The sequence below is a fragment of the Cherax quadricarinatus genome, chromosome 68, assembly GCF_038502225.1.
Source record: "Cherax quadricarinatus isolate ZL_2023a chromosome 68, ASM3850222v1, whole genome shotgun sequence".
Taxonomy (NCBI): domain Eukaryota; kingdom Metazoa; phylum Arthropoda; class Malacostraca; order Decapoda; family Parastacidae; genus Cherax; species Cherax quadricarinatus.
The window spans coordinates 19,199,423-19,215,426 of NC_091359.1; the positions used below are offsets into that span (position 1 = coordinate 19,199,423).

Here is a 16,004-nt window from a genome sequence, read left to right on the forward strand (position 1 = left end):
AATCTAGCACCTCTTGCCAACACCCTCGCATTCACTTCTCTTACAACCCCATCTATGAATATATTAAACAATCACGGTGACATCACACATCCTTGTCTAAGGCCTACTTTTACTGGGAAATAATTTCCCTCTCTCCTACATACTCTAACCTGAGCCTCACTATCCTCGTAAAAACTCTTCACTGCTTTCATTACCCTATCTCCTATCCCATATATTTACAACATCTGCCACAATACCCCCCTATCCACCCTGTCATACGCTTTTTCCAAATCCATACATGCCAAAAAAAACTCTTTACCCTTATCTATTTATGTTTCACTGTAAACACCTGGTCCACACACCCCCTACCTTTCCTAAAGCCTCCTTGTTCATCTGCTATCCTACTCTCTGTCTTACTCTTAATTCTTTCAATAATAACTCTACCATACACTTTACCAGGTATACTCAACAGACTTATCCCCCTATAATTTTTGCACTCTCTTTTGTCCCCTTTGCCTTTATACAAAGGAACTATGCACGCTCTCTGCCAATCCCTAGGTACCTTACCCTCTTCCATACATTTATTAAATAAATGCACCAACCACTCCAAAACTATATCCCTACCTGCTTTTAACATTTCTATCTTTATCCCATCAATCCCAGCTGCTTTACTCCCTTTCATTCTACCCACTGTCTCACGAACTTCCCCCATACTCACAACTGGCTCTTCCTCACTCCTACAAGATGTTATTCCACCTTGCACTATACACACAATCACAGATTCTCTGTCTTCATCAACATTCAACAATTCCTCAAAATATTCCCTCCATCTTCCTGATATCTCTAACTCTCCATTTAATAACTCTCCTCTCCTATTTTTAACAATCAAATACATTTGTTCCTTAGGCTTCCTCAACTTATTAATCTCACTCCAAAACTTTTTCTTATTTTCAACAAAATTTGTTGATAACATCTCACCCACTCTCTCATTTGCTCTCTTTTTACATTGCTTCCCCACTCTCTTAACGTCTCTTTTTCTCTCCATATACTCTTCCCTCCTTGCATCACTTGCATCTACTTTGTAACAATCTCTCATATGCTATTTTTCTCTTACTATTCTCTTTACATCATCATTCCACCAATCGCTATTCTTCCCTCCTGCACCCACTTTCCTGTAACCACAAACTTCTGATGAACACTCTAACACTATATTATTAAACTTACCCCATATATCTTCTACTCCATTGCCTATACTCACACTAGCCCATCTGTCCTTCAACAGTTGTTAATATCTTACTCTAACTGCCTCCTCCTTTAATTTATAAACCTTCACTTCACTCTTACTTGCTGCTTCTATTTTCCTTGTATCTCATCTACCTTTTACTCTCACTGTAGCTACAACTAAAAAGTGATCTGATATATCTGTGGCCCCTCTATAAACATGTACATCCTGAAGTCTACTCAACAGTCTTTTATCTACCAATATGTCGTCCAACAAACTGCTACTGTCATTACGCCCTACATCATATCTTGTATTCTTATTTATCATCTTTTTCTTAATTAAAATATATATTACCTCTAACTAAACCCCTTTCTATACAAAGTTCAATCAAAGGGCTCCCATTATCATTTACACCTGGCACCCCAAACTTACCTACCACACCCTCTCTAAATGTTTCTCCTACTTTAGCATTTAGGTCCCCTACCACAATTACTCTCTCACTTGGCTTAAAAATTCCTGTACATTCGCTTAACATCTCCGAAAATCTCTCTCTCTCCTCTACACTCCTCTCTTCTCCAGGTTCATACACACTTATTATGACTCACTTTTCGCATCTAACCCTTATTATAATCCACATAATCCATGAATTTATACATTTATATTCCCTCTGCTCCTTCTATGACTGACCCTTCAACATTATTGCTACCCCTTCCTTAGTTCTAACTCTCTCAGATACTCCCGACTTAATCCCGTTTATTTCTTCCCACTGAAACTCACCTTCCCCCTTCAGCTTTGTTTCACTTAGAGCCAGGACATCCAACTTCTTTTCCTTCATAACATCAGCAGTCATCTCTTTCTTATCATCCGCACTACATCCACGCACATTCAAGCATCCCAGTTTTATAAAGTTTTTCTTCTGTTTTTTCAGTAGTGTGTACAGGAGAAGGTGTTACTAGTCCATTACTCCCGGCATTTTAGTCGCCTCATACGACACACATAGATTACGGAGGAAAGATTCTTTTCCACTTCCTCATGGAGAATAGAGGAAATAAAGAAGAACAAGAACTATTAAGTAAAAGAAGCAAAACACAGATGTGAGTACTTATATATATGTATGTGCATACCTATGTGGAGTGACCTAAGTGTAAGTAGAAGTAGCAAGATATACCTGATATTCAGCGTGTTTATGAGACAGAAAAAGGGACACCAGTAATCCTACCATCATGTAAAGCAGCTACTGGTTTCTGTTTCACACTAACTTGGCAGGACGGTAGTACCTCCCTGGGTGCTTGCTGTATATATATATATATATATATATATATATATATATATATATATATATATATATATATATATATATATATATATATATATATATATATATACAGCAAGCACCCAGGGAGGTACTACCGTCCTGCCAAGTTAGTGTGAAACAGAAACCTGTAACTGCTTTACATGATGGTAGGATTACTGGTGTCCCTTTTTCTGTCTCATAAACACGCTGGATAACAGGTATATCTTGCTACTTCTACTTACACTTAGGTCACACTACAAAGGTATGCACATGCATATATATAAGTACTCACATCTATGGTAGATCATGGTAGATCTCTAAGAGTAGTTCTTAATGGAACGGAATCAGCAAGACATCCTATTGGGGCAAGTGTTCCACAAGGAAGTGTGCTGGAATGTCTACTTCAACGACCTTCTTCATCTCATCCCAGAATCACATGCATATGCAGACGACTGTACACTGACATTCACTTATCCAAGAGAAGAAATGCCAGCTGCTCTAAGCTACATCAATCACCAGCTAAGAGCTATATCAGCTTGGGGAAATAGATGGCAAGTAACATTTGCACCTGAGAAAACGCAAATGATGATCCTCTCTAGGCACCATGATGGTAATGTCGGTGCAGTAGTAAGGGTGAATGGGAGGGTGTTGGCACCTGGGGAAGAAGTTAATATCCTTGGGGTGAAATTTGACTGCAAACTGACCATGAGCAACCACGTTGTAAATCTTGCAAACAAGGCAGCCAGGAAGCTTACAGCACTTCGACGTATCTCGCATCTGCTTGACAGTAGGGTTTGCAAGATTCTGTACGAGGCACAAGTACGCTCACACCTTGAGTATGCTCCACTTTCTTGGTTTGCCTCCCCCCCCCTCTCATCTGCGACTGCTTGACAGAGTAGAGAACATAGCAAGACGTCTCATCTCTCGCCTGGACCTATCCTGGATAGATTTGCCATTTCAGCAGAGCCTTCAACACAGGAGGGATGTGGGTGGCCTTACTGTTATGTACAAGGCCAATATTGTCAAAGTACCACACTTGGATCCACTTCGAGGACAGCGTGAAGCAAGCTTCTATACCACAAGACGGGCAGAAAGCAGCAACTTCACTCTGGCTGTAACCTTCTACAGAACATCACATCATCTGAGATCATTTATCCCCAAGATGACTCGAGTATGGAACACATTCGTACAGCATAATGATGTCAACGAGATAACGTCAGTTGATCAGATGAAAACACTGGCCCACAGATGGCTCCAACCTCATCCTGTTCTTTACTTGTATGTCTCATAACAATAAAAATGCTTTCATATGAGCTGATGTAGGTAACAGCTCTTAGCCTGTAAATAGCATATCAATAAAGCTGGGGACCCTTAACCTTGTCCAACCCTGTGTAAAAAAAAATCTCTTCCTCTCAATCTCTCTCTCTCTCTCTTTCTCTCTCTCTCTCTCTCTCTCTCTCTCTCTCTCTCTCTCTCTCTCTCTCTCTATTTATCTCTCTCTTTCTCTATATCTCTCTCTCTCTCTCTCTCTCTCTCTCTCTCTCTCTCTCTCTCTCTCTCTCTCTCTCTCTCTCTCTCACACACACACACACAATATGCTCTGTTTTAGAATTAAGATTTATTCATTCTTACGAGATGAGAGGATTGTGTTGACCTTCCAGCAGCGAAGCTTAGACAGAGAAAGAGAGAGTGAGAGTAAGAGTGAGAGTCAGAGTGAGAGTAAGAGAAAGAGTAAGAGTGAGAGTAAGAGAAAGAGTAAGAGTGAGAGTAAGAGTGAGAGTAAGAGAAAGAGTAAGAGTGAGAGTAAGAGTGAGAGTAAGAGAAAGAGTAAGAGTGAGAGTAAGAGTGAGAGTAAGAGAAAGAGTAAGAGTGAGAGTAAGACTGAGAGTGAGAATAAGAGTGAGAGTAAGATTGAGAGTAAGAGTGAGAGTAAGAGTGAGAGTAAGAGTGAGTGTGAGAGCAAGAGTGAGAGTAAGAGTGAGAGTGAGAGTAAGAGTAAGAGTGACAGCAAGAGTGAGAGTGAGAGTGAGAGTAAGAGTAAGAGTGAGAGTGAGAGTAAGAGTGAGAATGAGTGAGAGTAAGAGTGAGAGTGAGAGCAAGAGTGAGAGTGAGAGTAAGAGTGAGAATGAAAGAGTGAGAGTAAGAGTGAGAGTAAGAGTGAGAGTAAGAGTGAGAGTGAGAGTAAGAGTGAGAGTAAGAGTAAGAGTGAGAGTGAGAGTAAGAGTGAGAGTAAGAGTGAGAGTGAGAGTAAGAGTGAGAGTAAGAGTAAGAGTGAGAGTGAGAGTAAGAGTAAGAGTGAGAGTGAGTGAGAGTAAGAGTGAGAGTAAGAGTGAGAGTGAGTGAGAGTAAGAGTGAGAGTAAGAGTGAGAGTGAGTGAGAGTAAGAGAGTAAGAGAGTAAGAGTGAGAGTAAGTAAGAGTGAGAGTAAGAGTGAGAGTGAGTGAGAGTAAGAGAGTAAGAGTGACTGGTGAGGTGCAGCCTAGGATGGTCAACAAGAGAAACTTACTAAAGTCACTTCTGGCAAGTCAAGACAAGCTGTCAGGTTCTCTGTGTGTAAACAGAGAAGTGAAGGTAGAGTTGAACCATGGTAGTAACAGGTGGTCCAGCACTCCAACTGTCACCCCCTACCACCACCTGCTACCACCACCTGCTACTACCACCTGCTAGTACCACCTGCTAGTACCACCTGCTAGTGCCACTTGCTAGTACCACCTGCTGCCACCACCTGCTACCACCACCTGCTAGTACCACCTGCTAGTACCACCTTCTACCACCACCTGCTACCACCACCTGCTACCACCACCTGCTACCACCACCTGCTACCACCACCTGCTACCACCACCTGCTACCACCACCTGCTAGTACCACCTGCTAGTACCACCTTCTACCACCACCTGCTACCACCACCTGCTAGTACCACCTGCTAGTACCACCTTCTACCACCACCTGCTACCACCACCTGCTAGTACCACCTGCTAGTACCACCTTCTACCACCACCTGCTACCACCACCTGCTAGTACCACCTGCTAGTACCACCTTCTACCACCACCTGCTACCACCACCTGCTAGTACCACCTGCTAGTACCACCTTCTACCACCACCTGCTACCACCACCTGCTACCACCACCTGCTACCACCACCTGCTACCACCACCTGCTACCACCACCTGCTAGTACCACCTTCTAGCACCACCTGCTACCACCACCTGCTACCACCACCTGCTAGTACCACCTTCTAGCACCTCCTGCTACCACCAACTGCTGCCACCACCTGCTACCACCACCTGCTAGTACCATCTTCGAGCACCACCTGCTACCACCACCTGCTACCACCACCTGCTACCACCACCTGCTAGTACCACCTTCTAGCACCACCTGCTACCACCAACTGCTACCACCACCTGCTACCACCACCTGCTACCACCACCTGCTACCACCACCTGCTACCACCACCTGCTACCACCACCTGCTACCACCACCTGCTAGTACCACCTTCTAGCACCACCTGCTACCACCGCCTGCTACCACCACCTGCTAGTACCACCTTCTAGCACCTCCTGCTACCACCAACTGCTACCACCACCTGCTACCACCACCTGCTAGTACCATCTTCGAGCACCACCTGCTACCACCACCTGCTACCACCACCTGCTACCACCACCTGCTACCACCACCTGCTAGTACCACCTTCTAGCACCACCTGCTACCACCAACTGCTACCACCACCTGCTACCACCACCTGCTACCACCACCTGCTACCACCACCTGCTACCACCACCTGCTACCACCACCTGCTAGTACCACCTGCTACCACCACCTGCTACCACCACCTGCTACCACCACCTGCTACCACCACCGGCTACCACCACCTGCTACCACCACCTGCTACCACCACCTGCTACCACCACCTGCTACCACCACCTGCTACCACCACCTGCTACCACCACCTTCTAGCACCACCTGCTACCACCACCTACTACCACCACCTGCTACCACCACCTGCTAGTACCACCTTCTAGCACCACCTGCTAGCACCACCTGCTAGTACCACCTGCTAGCACCACCTGCTACCACCACCTGCTAGCATAACCTGCTACCACCACCTGCTACCACCACCTGCTACCATCACCTGCTAGTACCACCTTCTAGCACCACCTGCTACCACCACCTACTACCACCACCTGCTACCACCACCTGCTACCACCACCTGCTACCACCACCTGCTACCACCACCTGCTAGTACCGCCTTCTAGCATCACCTGCTAGCACCACCTGATAGCACCACCTGCTACCACCACCTGCTAGTACCACCTTCTACCACCACCTGCTATCACCACCTGCTAGTACCACCTGCTAGTACCACCTTCTAGCACCACCTGCTACCACCACCTGCTACCACCACCTGCTAGTACCACCTTCTAGCACCACCTGCTAGCACCACCTGCTAGTACCACCTGCTAGCACCACCTGCTACCACCACCTGCTAGCACAACCTGCTACCACCACCTGCTACCACCACCTGCTACCATCACCTGCTAGTACCACTTTCTAGCACCACCTGCTACCACCACCTACTACCACCACCTGCTACCACCACCTGCTACCACCACCTGCTACCACCACCTGCTAGTACCACCTTCTAGCATCACCTGCTAGCACCACCTGCTAGCAACACCTGCTACCACCACCTGCTAGTACCACCTGCTAGTACCACTTCCTAGCACCATCTGCTAGTACCACCTGCTACCACCACCTGCTACCACCACCTGCTACCACCACCTGCTAGTACCACCACCCAAGTCAAAGTCTAGTCTTCCCTTCAGTCATGTACTTACACGTACGGTTAATGACGTAGTTAAACGCTGGCCAGTCTTAGAGATGATAGAACAAGAGTGTAAGAAGTCTGAGGGAATACATGTCTTTAATACTCTCTCTCTCTCTCTCTCTCTCTCTCTCTCTCTCTCTCTCTCGTATATGTTATATATGGCGTGTACTGTGTTGTGGTGGTATTTTTTTTTTTTATTCGCCTGTACTCTCCCGACCCGGGTCTTTTCCAAGTAGTGGTGACCCGGCCTTGGCTCCCTATCTAGGAAGTGTCTCGAGACCTAAGTCTCCCATGGGAGGAGGTACAAGTACCCCTCATCTTTGGGACCAAGTGTCCCCAGGCCTAGCCACAGTCCCCGCCCTCACGGGGCTCGCAGGGAGAAGCTAGGCCTCTGGTCTGCCATCTGCCCCGCCCCAAAGGGGCTCGTGGGGATGGCAGTCTTGTGTGCTGCAGGTGGTAGCAAGCGCAGTTGTGATGATAGTGGCAGTAGTAGTGCTGGTAGTAGTAGTAGTGGTAGTGATGATAGCCGTAGTAGTGGTAGTGGTGATAGTGGTAGTAGTAGTGGTAATGATGATAGTGGTAGTGGTGCTAGTGGTAGTAGTATTAGTAGTGGTAAAGGTGATAGTGGTTGTGGTAGTAGTGGTGATAGTGGTAGTAGTAGTAGTGGTAGTAGTAGTAGTAGTGGCAACGGTGATAGTGGTAGTAGTAGTAGCTGTTGTAGTAATGGTGATAATGGTGATAGTGGTAGTGGTGATAGTGGTAGTAGTGGTGATAGTGGCGATAATAGTAGAAGTAGTACTGTTAGTGATAATGGTAGAAGTTGTAGTAGTAGTAGTAGTAGTAGTAGTGGTGATAGTAATTGTGACGCTATTGGTGGGAGTAGTAGTAGTGGTGATAGTAATAATAGTAATAGTAGTAGAAGTGGTGATAGTAATAATAGTAATAGTAGTAGAAGTGGTGATAGTAGTAGTAGTATTGGTGCTAGTAATAATAGTAATAGTAGTAGTAGAAGTGGTGATAGTAGTAGTGGTGATAGTAGCAGTAGTAGTGGTGACATTAGAAGTAGTGGTGACAGTAGTAGTAGTAGTGGTGATACTAGTAGTAGTGATAGTAGTGGTGACAGTAGTAGCAGAGGTAATAGTAGTAGTGGTGATAGTAGTAGTAGTGGTGTTAGTAGTAGTGATGATAGTAGTAGGGGTGATAGTAGTAGTGGTGATAGTACTAGTTGTGATCGTAGTAGTGGTGATGGTAGTACTAGTGATAGTATTAGCAGTGGTGATAGAAATAGTGATGATAGCAGTAGTGGTGATAGTAGTGGTGATAGTAGTAGTGGTGATAGAAGCAGTTGTGATAGTAGTAGTGGTGATAGTAGTAGTAGTGATAGTACAAGTGGTGATAGTAGTAGTAGTAGTAGTAGTGGTGACAGTAGTAGTGGTGGTGATAGTAGTAGTGGTGATAGTAGTAGTAGTGATAGTAGTGGTGATAATAGTAGTGGTGATAGTAGTAGTGGTGATAGCAGTGGTAGTAGTAGTAGTAGTGGTGATAGTAGTAGTAGTGGTGATAGTAGTAGCAGTGGTGATAGTAGTAGTGGTGATAGTAGTAGTGGTGATAGTATTAGTGCTGATAGTAGTAGTGGTGATAGTAGTAGTGGTGAAAGTAGTAGTGAGGATAGTAGTAGTGGTGATAGTAGTAGTAATAGTGGTGATAATAGTAGTGGTGATAGTACTAGTGGCGATAGTATTAGTGGTGAGAGTAATAGTAGTAGTGATAGTAGTAGTGCTGATAGTAGTGGTAGTAGTGGTGATAGTAGTAGAAGTGGTGATATTAGTAGTGTTGATAGTACTAGTGGTGATAGTAGTAGTAGTGGTGACAGTAGTTGTAGTAGTGAGAGTAGTAGTGGTGGTGATAGTAGTAGTGGGGAAGGTAGTAGTGGTGATAGCAGAAGTGGTGATAGTAGAAGTAGTGGTGATAATAGTAGTGGTGCTAGTAGTGGTAATAGTGGTGAAAGTAGTAGTAATAGAGGTGATAGTAGTAGTGGAGATAGTGGTAGCAGTAGTGATAGTAGTAGTGGTGATAGTAGTAGCAGTGGTGATAGTAGTAGTGGTGATAGTAGTAGCGGTGATAGTACTAGTGGTGATAGAAGTAGTGGTGATAGTACTATTGGTGATAATAGTAGTGGGGATAGTAGTAGTGGTAATAGTAGTAGTAGTGACAGCAGCAGAAGCAGTGGTGATAGTAGTAGTAGTGGTGACAGTAGTAGTGGTGATAGCAGTAGTGGTGATATTGGTAGTGGTGATAGTACTAGTGGTGATAGTAGTAGTGGTGATGGTACTAGTGGTGATAGAAGTAGTGGTGATAGTACTATTGGTGATAATAGTAGTGGGGATAGTAGTAGTGGTAATAGTAGTAGTGGTGACAGTAGCAGAAGCAGTGGTGATAGTAGTAGTAGTGGTGACAGTAGTAGTGGTGATAGCAGTAGTGGTGATATTAGTAGTGGTGATAGTACTAGTGGTGATAGTAGTAGTGGTGATGGTACTAGTGATGATAGTGGTGATAGTAGTATTGATGCTAGTAGCAGAGATGATAGTAGTAGTGGTGATAATAGTAGTAGTGGTCATAGTAGTAGTTGTGATAGTAGTGATGATATTAGTAGTGGTGACAGTAGTAGTGGTGATAGTAGTAGCAGTGGTGATAGTAGTAGCAGTGGTGATAGTAGTAGCAGTGGTGATAGTAGTAGTGGTGATAGTAGTAGCAGTGGTGATAGTAGTAGTGGTGATAGTAGCAGTGGTGATAGTACTAGTGGTGACAGAAGTAGTAGTGATAGTACTAATGGTGATAGTAGTAGTTGGGATAGTAGTAGTGGTAATAGTAGTAGTGATGACAGTAGCAGTAGTAGTGATGATAGTAGTTGTGGTGACAGTAGTAGTGGTGATAGTAGTAGTGGTGATAGTAGTAGTGGTGACAATAGTCGTGGTGATAACAGTAGTGGAGATATTAGTATTGATAGTAGTGGTGATAGTAGCAGTGGTGATAGTACTAGTGGTGATAGTAGTAGTGGTGATAGTAGTAATGGTGATAGTAGTAGCAGTCGTGATAGTAGAGATAGTAGTAGTGGTGATAGTAGTAGTGGTGATAGTAGTAGTAGTGGTGATAGTAGAAGTAGTGGTGATAGAAGTAGTGGTGATAGTGGTGGTGGTGATAGTACTAGTGGTGATAGAAGTAGTGGTGATAGTACTAGTGGTGATAGAAGTAGTGGGGATAGTAGTAGTGGTGATAGTAGTAGCGGTGACAGTAGCAGTAGCAGTGGTGATAGTAGAAGTAGTGGTGACAGTAGTAGTGGTGATAGCAGTAGTGGTGATATTAGTAGTGGTGATAGTACTAGTGCTGATAGTAGCAGTATTGTTGACAGTAGTAGTGGTGGTGATACTAGTAGTGGTGATAGTAGTAGTGGTGTTAATAGTCAAGGTGATAACAGTAGTGGTGATATTAGTAGTGATAGTAGTGGTGATAGTAGCAGTGGTGATAGTACTAGTGGCGATAGTAGTAGTGGTGATAGTAGTAATGGTGATAGTAGTAGCAGTCGTGATAGTAGAGATAGCAGTAGTGGTGATAGTAGTAGTGGTGATAGTAGTTGTAATGGTGATAGTAGTAGTTGTGATAGCAGTAGTGGCGATAGTAGTGGTGGTAGTAGTAGTGGTGATAGCAGTGGTGATAGTAGTAGTGGTGATAGTAGAAGTGATGATATTAGTAGTAGTGGTGATAGTACTAATGGTGATAGTAGTAGTGGTGATAGTGGTGATAATAGTAGTGGTGATATTTTCTAGTGGTGACAGTAGTAGTGGTGATAGCAGTAGTGGTGATAATAGTGGTGATAGTAGTGATGATAGTAGTAGTGATGATAGTAGTGGAGATAGTAGTGATGATAGTAGTGGTGATACTAGTGATAATCGTAGTAGTGATGATAGTAGTAGTGGTGACAGTAGTAGTGATAGTAGTAGTGGTGACAGTAGTAGTGATGATAGTAGTAGTGGTGACAGTAGTAGTGATGATAGTAGTAGTGGTGACAGTAGTAATGATGATAGTAGTGGTGCCAGTACTAATGATAGTAGTAGTGGTGACAATAGTAGTGGTGATAGAAGTGATGACAGCAGTAGTGGTGAGAGTAGTAGTGATGATAGTAGTAGTGGTGACAGTAGTAGTCATGATAGTAGTAGTGGTGACAGTAATAGTGATGATAGTAGTAGTGGTGACAGTAGTAGTGATGATAGTAGTAGTGGTGACAGTAGTAGTGATGATAGTTACTGTTGCCCTTGGGAATAAACTTTTCCACTGCCTCCTTGCATTTTGTTGTTACATATTCCATCATTTCATTTACTGGCTTTCCTGCCAGTTCTCTGTCCCACTGGACCTCCCGCAGGAAGTTCTTCAACCCTATGTAGTCCCCTCTTTTATAGTCAGGCTTTTCCCATTCAACTCCTGTTATTCTCTCCACTTGTAGCTCTACTATGTATTCAAAGCACAGAACCACGTGGTCGCTAGCTCCTAGGGGACTCTCATACTTGATGTCCTCAATGTCTGAGCTGCCCAGGGTGAACACAAGGTCCAATCTTGCTGGCTCATTCTCCCCTTTCACTCTGGTAGTGTCCTTAACATGTTGGTGCATGAGGTTTTCCAGCACCAAGTCCAACATCCTGGCTCTCCATGTTTCGTGACCCCCATGTGGCTCCAGGTTTTCCCAGTCGATCTCCCATAACCAGCAACTTTGCTCTGCTGGAATGAGCTCTTCTTGCCACCTCAGCAAGTGTGTCCACCATTGCTCTGTTGCTCTCTTCATATTCCTCTCTTGGCCTCCTGCAGTTCTGTGGTGGATTATACATCACTGCAATGACCACTTTGTGTTCCCCAGACTGAAGTGTACCTGCTATGTAGTCTCTTTCTCTCGTCTCATCTATACCTTCCATTTTCTCGAATTTCCATCTGTTTTTTAAGAGCAGAGCAACCCCACTTCCCCCCCTGCCCCTTCTATCTTTCCTCATGATCTGGTATCCTGGTGGGAAGATTGCATCTGTTATTGTCTCCGTGAGTTTTGTTTCTGTAACTGCTATGATGTCTGGGGACTTCTCATTGATTCTTTCTTGCCATTCCTCATGTTTATTCGTTAATCCATGTGCATTTGTGTACCAAACATTCAACTTCTGTTCTAATACTGTAACTGTGGTGCGGGGGGTGGAAACAGAGGGATCGGTGTGTGATGGTTGGTTTGGATTGTTCAGTTGCCTTGGGGGTGTCGTGGCTGGAGTCCTTCTGCAGGTGTTTCTGGGGGGTGTGCTTGTCCTTCCATTTGATCCTGGGTTATTCTGCTCTCCTTTTTCATTTCCTCCCATTTCTCCTTTCGTTTTTGAACTCTCTCTTTCATCGTCTTCCTTTCGTCCTGTGTTCTGTCTCGATCGAGGTACACACTCTGGAACTCCTGCTTGCCTCTCAGCCGTGCTTTCTCCTGCAGGATCATGGTTCGGGTTGATTCTGCATTGAAAATTACTTTGAGAGGCCGATTCCTTTTCTTTGTGAACCACCCAATTCTCCGAAAATTTGCCACCTGGGTCATGTCCCCCTCGCCTATCACCTTCATGATATCTTCAATCGCTTTTTTCTCCTCCTGCTTTCTTTCATCATAAGTTTTCCCTTTAGCTTCGTCTAGCCCATAGACAAACACAGATCTCTCCCTTTCCACCTCCCACTGTGACTCCCATTGCATCCTCTGATGTATTTTAGTTTCTTCCCGTGGAGTGTTCCTTCCTTCAGTCCCTTCCCTAGTTATGGCCCCTATGCTTCTTGGTTTGTCCTTCCTGCTCACCTGTTCCTGGCCCCCACAGGTATCTGGTAAGGTCCTTGCACATGTCCTAGTTCCTTCAATGTCTTCCAACCTCTCATTCTGTCCTAGTGTGCTCCCTGTCTTTGTTTTGGGCCCATGTGGGTTTGACAGGACCTCTGCATACAGTTTAGTTTCCATGCTTCCTTCAGACCTGTTGTCTGTGTTTGATGTAGCCATTGCCGATGCTACTTCTGTAATATCTTTGTCTCTGTGCTGTTTCAGATGTCTCAGCTCCTCTTCTAATCTCTCTATCTTGATTTCTGCTGCTGTGGCCTGTTGCTTCCACCTTCTGCATTCTGCTGCTAAACTCTCTTCCATCTTCCTTTCCAGCTCATCTAGTCTCCTTCCCCAGTCTTCCTCCCTTTTTTTGAGCTCTACCTCCCATTCCTCCCTCCCAGATTAGTCCTTGGAGCCCCTTGTCCTCATCCTGGTTCTAGGTTCCCCCGTTGCTCCACAGAAGGGGGGATGGGTGGTTAGGGGGAGGGGAATAGATGGTTAGGAGGAGAGGGGATGGATGGTTGTGGTGGACGGGGAGGATGGTTATTGGAGGGGTAGAGATAGTTGGGGGAGGGGGTTAGATGGTTTGAGGGAGAGAGGGGATGGATGATTATGGGGGAGGGGGAGGATGTTTATTGGAGGGATGGAGGTAGTTGGGGGGGTTAGACGGTTTGGGGAGGGGTTAGGTGGTTTGGGGAGGGGTAGGTGGCTAAGTTGAGGTGGTTAAGGAAGGGAGAGGGGTGGTTAGGGGAGGGGGGTACGTGTTTGTGCCCTTGTGTGTGTGTGCTTGTGTGTGAGGGAGGGAGGGTTAGGGGGGGGTAGGTTGTGTGGTTGAAAGATCCGTCGTGTAGGCACAAATTTAGTCTCATTTATCTTTCCCAATTATCTACTCTCTCCACTTATTGCCCTTTCTGGATTTACGTACTAATTGTTGCTGGTATTAATTGTGTGTGTGTGTGTATGTGAGTGTGTGTGTGTGTATGTGAGTGTGTGTGTATGTGAGTGTGTGTGTGTGTGTGTGAGTGTGTGTGAGTGTGTGTGTGAGTGTGTGTGTTTGTGAGTGTGTGTGTGTGTATGTGAGTGTGTGTGTGTGTGTGTATGTGAGTGTGTGTGTGTATGTGTGTGTGTGTGTGTGTGTGTGTGTATGTGAGTGTGTGTGTGTGTGTGTATGTGAGTGTGTGTGTATGTGAGTGTGTGTGTATGTGAGTGTGTGTGAGGGTGTATGTGAGTGTGTGTGTGTGTATGTGAGTGTGTGTGTGTGTATGTGAGTATGTGTGTGTGTATGTGAGTGTGTGTATGTGTATGTGAGTGTGTGTGTGTGTACTCACCTATTTACCTATTTGTGGTAGCAGAGGTCGAGCCACAGCTCCTGGACCCGCCTCTTCACTGATCGCTACTGGGTTCTCTCTCTCCCTGCTCCATGAGCTTTATCATACCTCGTCTTAAAACTATGTATGGTTCCTGCCTCCACTACGTCATTTGCCAGACTATTCCACTTCCTGACAACTCTATGACTAAAGAAATACTTCCTAACATCCCTGTGACTCATCTGAGTCTTTAACTTCCAACTGTGACCCTTTGCTGCTGTGTCGCATCTCTGGAACATCTTGTCTCTGTCCACCTTGTCAATTTCTCTCAGTATTTTATATTTCGTTGTCATGTCCTCCCCCCTATTCTTCCTGTCCTCCATTGTCGTTACGTCGATTTCCCTTATTCTCTTCTCGAAGGACATGCCCCTTATCTCAGGAACTAGTCTTGTTGCAAACTTTTGCACTTCCTTTGATTTCCTTATGTGCTTGACCAGGTGTGGATTCCAAACTGGTGTTGCATACTCCAATATGGACCTGACGTACACGGTGTACAGTCTTGAACGATTCCTTACTGAGGTATCTGAACACTATTCTCAGGTTTGCCAGGCGCCCATATGCTGCAGCATTTATCTGGTTGATGTGAACCTCAGGAGATGTACTCGGTATTATACTCACCCAAATATCCCTTTCCCTGAGTGAGGATTGCAGTCTTTGGCCACCTAGCTTTTACTCTGTCTGCGGTCTTCTTTGCCCTTCCCCGATCTTCATGACTTTGCATTTGGTAGGGTTAAATTTCAGAAGTCAGTTTTTGGACCAGGCTTGCAGCCTGTCCAGGTCTCTTTGTAGTCCTGCCTGGTCCTCATCCGATATAATTCTCCCCATTAACTTCACATCATTTGCAAACAGGGACACTTCTGAGTCTATTCCTTCCGTCATGTCATTTACATATTCCAAGAATAGCACTGGTTCTAGGGCTGACCCCTGTGGAACCCCGCTCCTCACAGGCGCCCACTCTGGCACCTCATCACGTACTATGATTCGTTGTTGCCTCCCTGTCAGGTATTCTCTGACCCACTGCAGTGCCTTTCTTGTTACGCATTCCTGATCCACTAGCTTTTGCACTAATCTCTTGTGAGGAACTGTGTCGAAGGCCTTCTTGAAATCCAAGAAAATGTAGTTTGCCCACCCCTCTATCTCGTGTCTTAATTCCATCACCTTGTCATAAAACTCCAGTAGGTTTGTGACACAGGATTTCCCTTCCCTGAAACCGTGCTGATTGTCATTTATAAGTTTGTTCCTTTCTAAGTGTTCCACCACTCTCCCCCTGATAATCTTCTCCATGACTTTGCATTCTATACACATCAGTGACTCTGGTCTGTAGTTAGTGCCTTGTATCTGTCTCCTTTCTCAAAAATGGGGACTACATTTGCCGTTTTCCATTCCTCAGGTAGTTCCCCAGTTTCAATGGATGTGTTGAAGATTGTTGTTAGTGGCACACACAGTGTC

At 44.9% G+C, this 16,004-nt stretch overlaps 1 protein-coding gene across 1 annotated transcript in view; it reads left to right on the top strand.

Annotated features, from left to right (window-relative positions):
* Positions 1 to 16,004, top strand: part of LOC128697697 (uncharacterized) — a 265,769-nt gene that overhangs the window by 1,847 nt on the left and 247,918 nt on the right. The gene's annotated exons all lie outside the window — the stretch shown is intronic.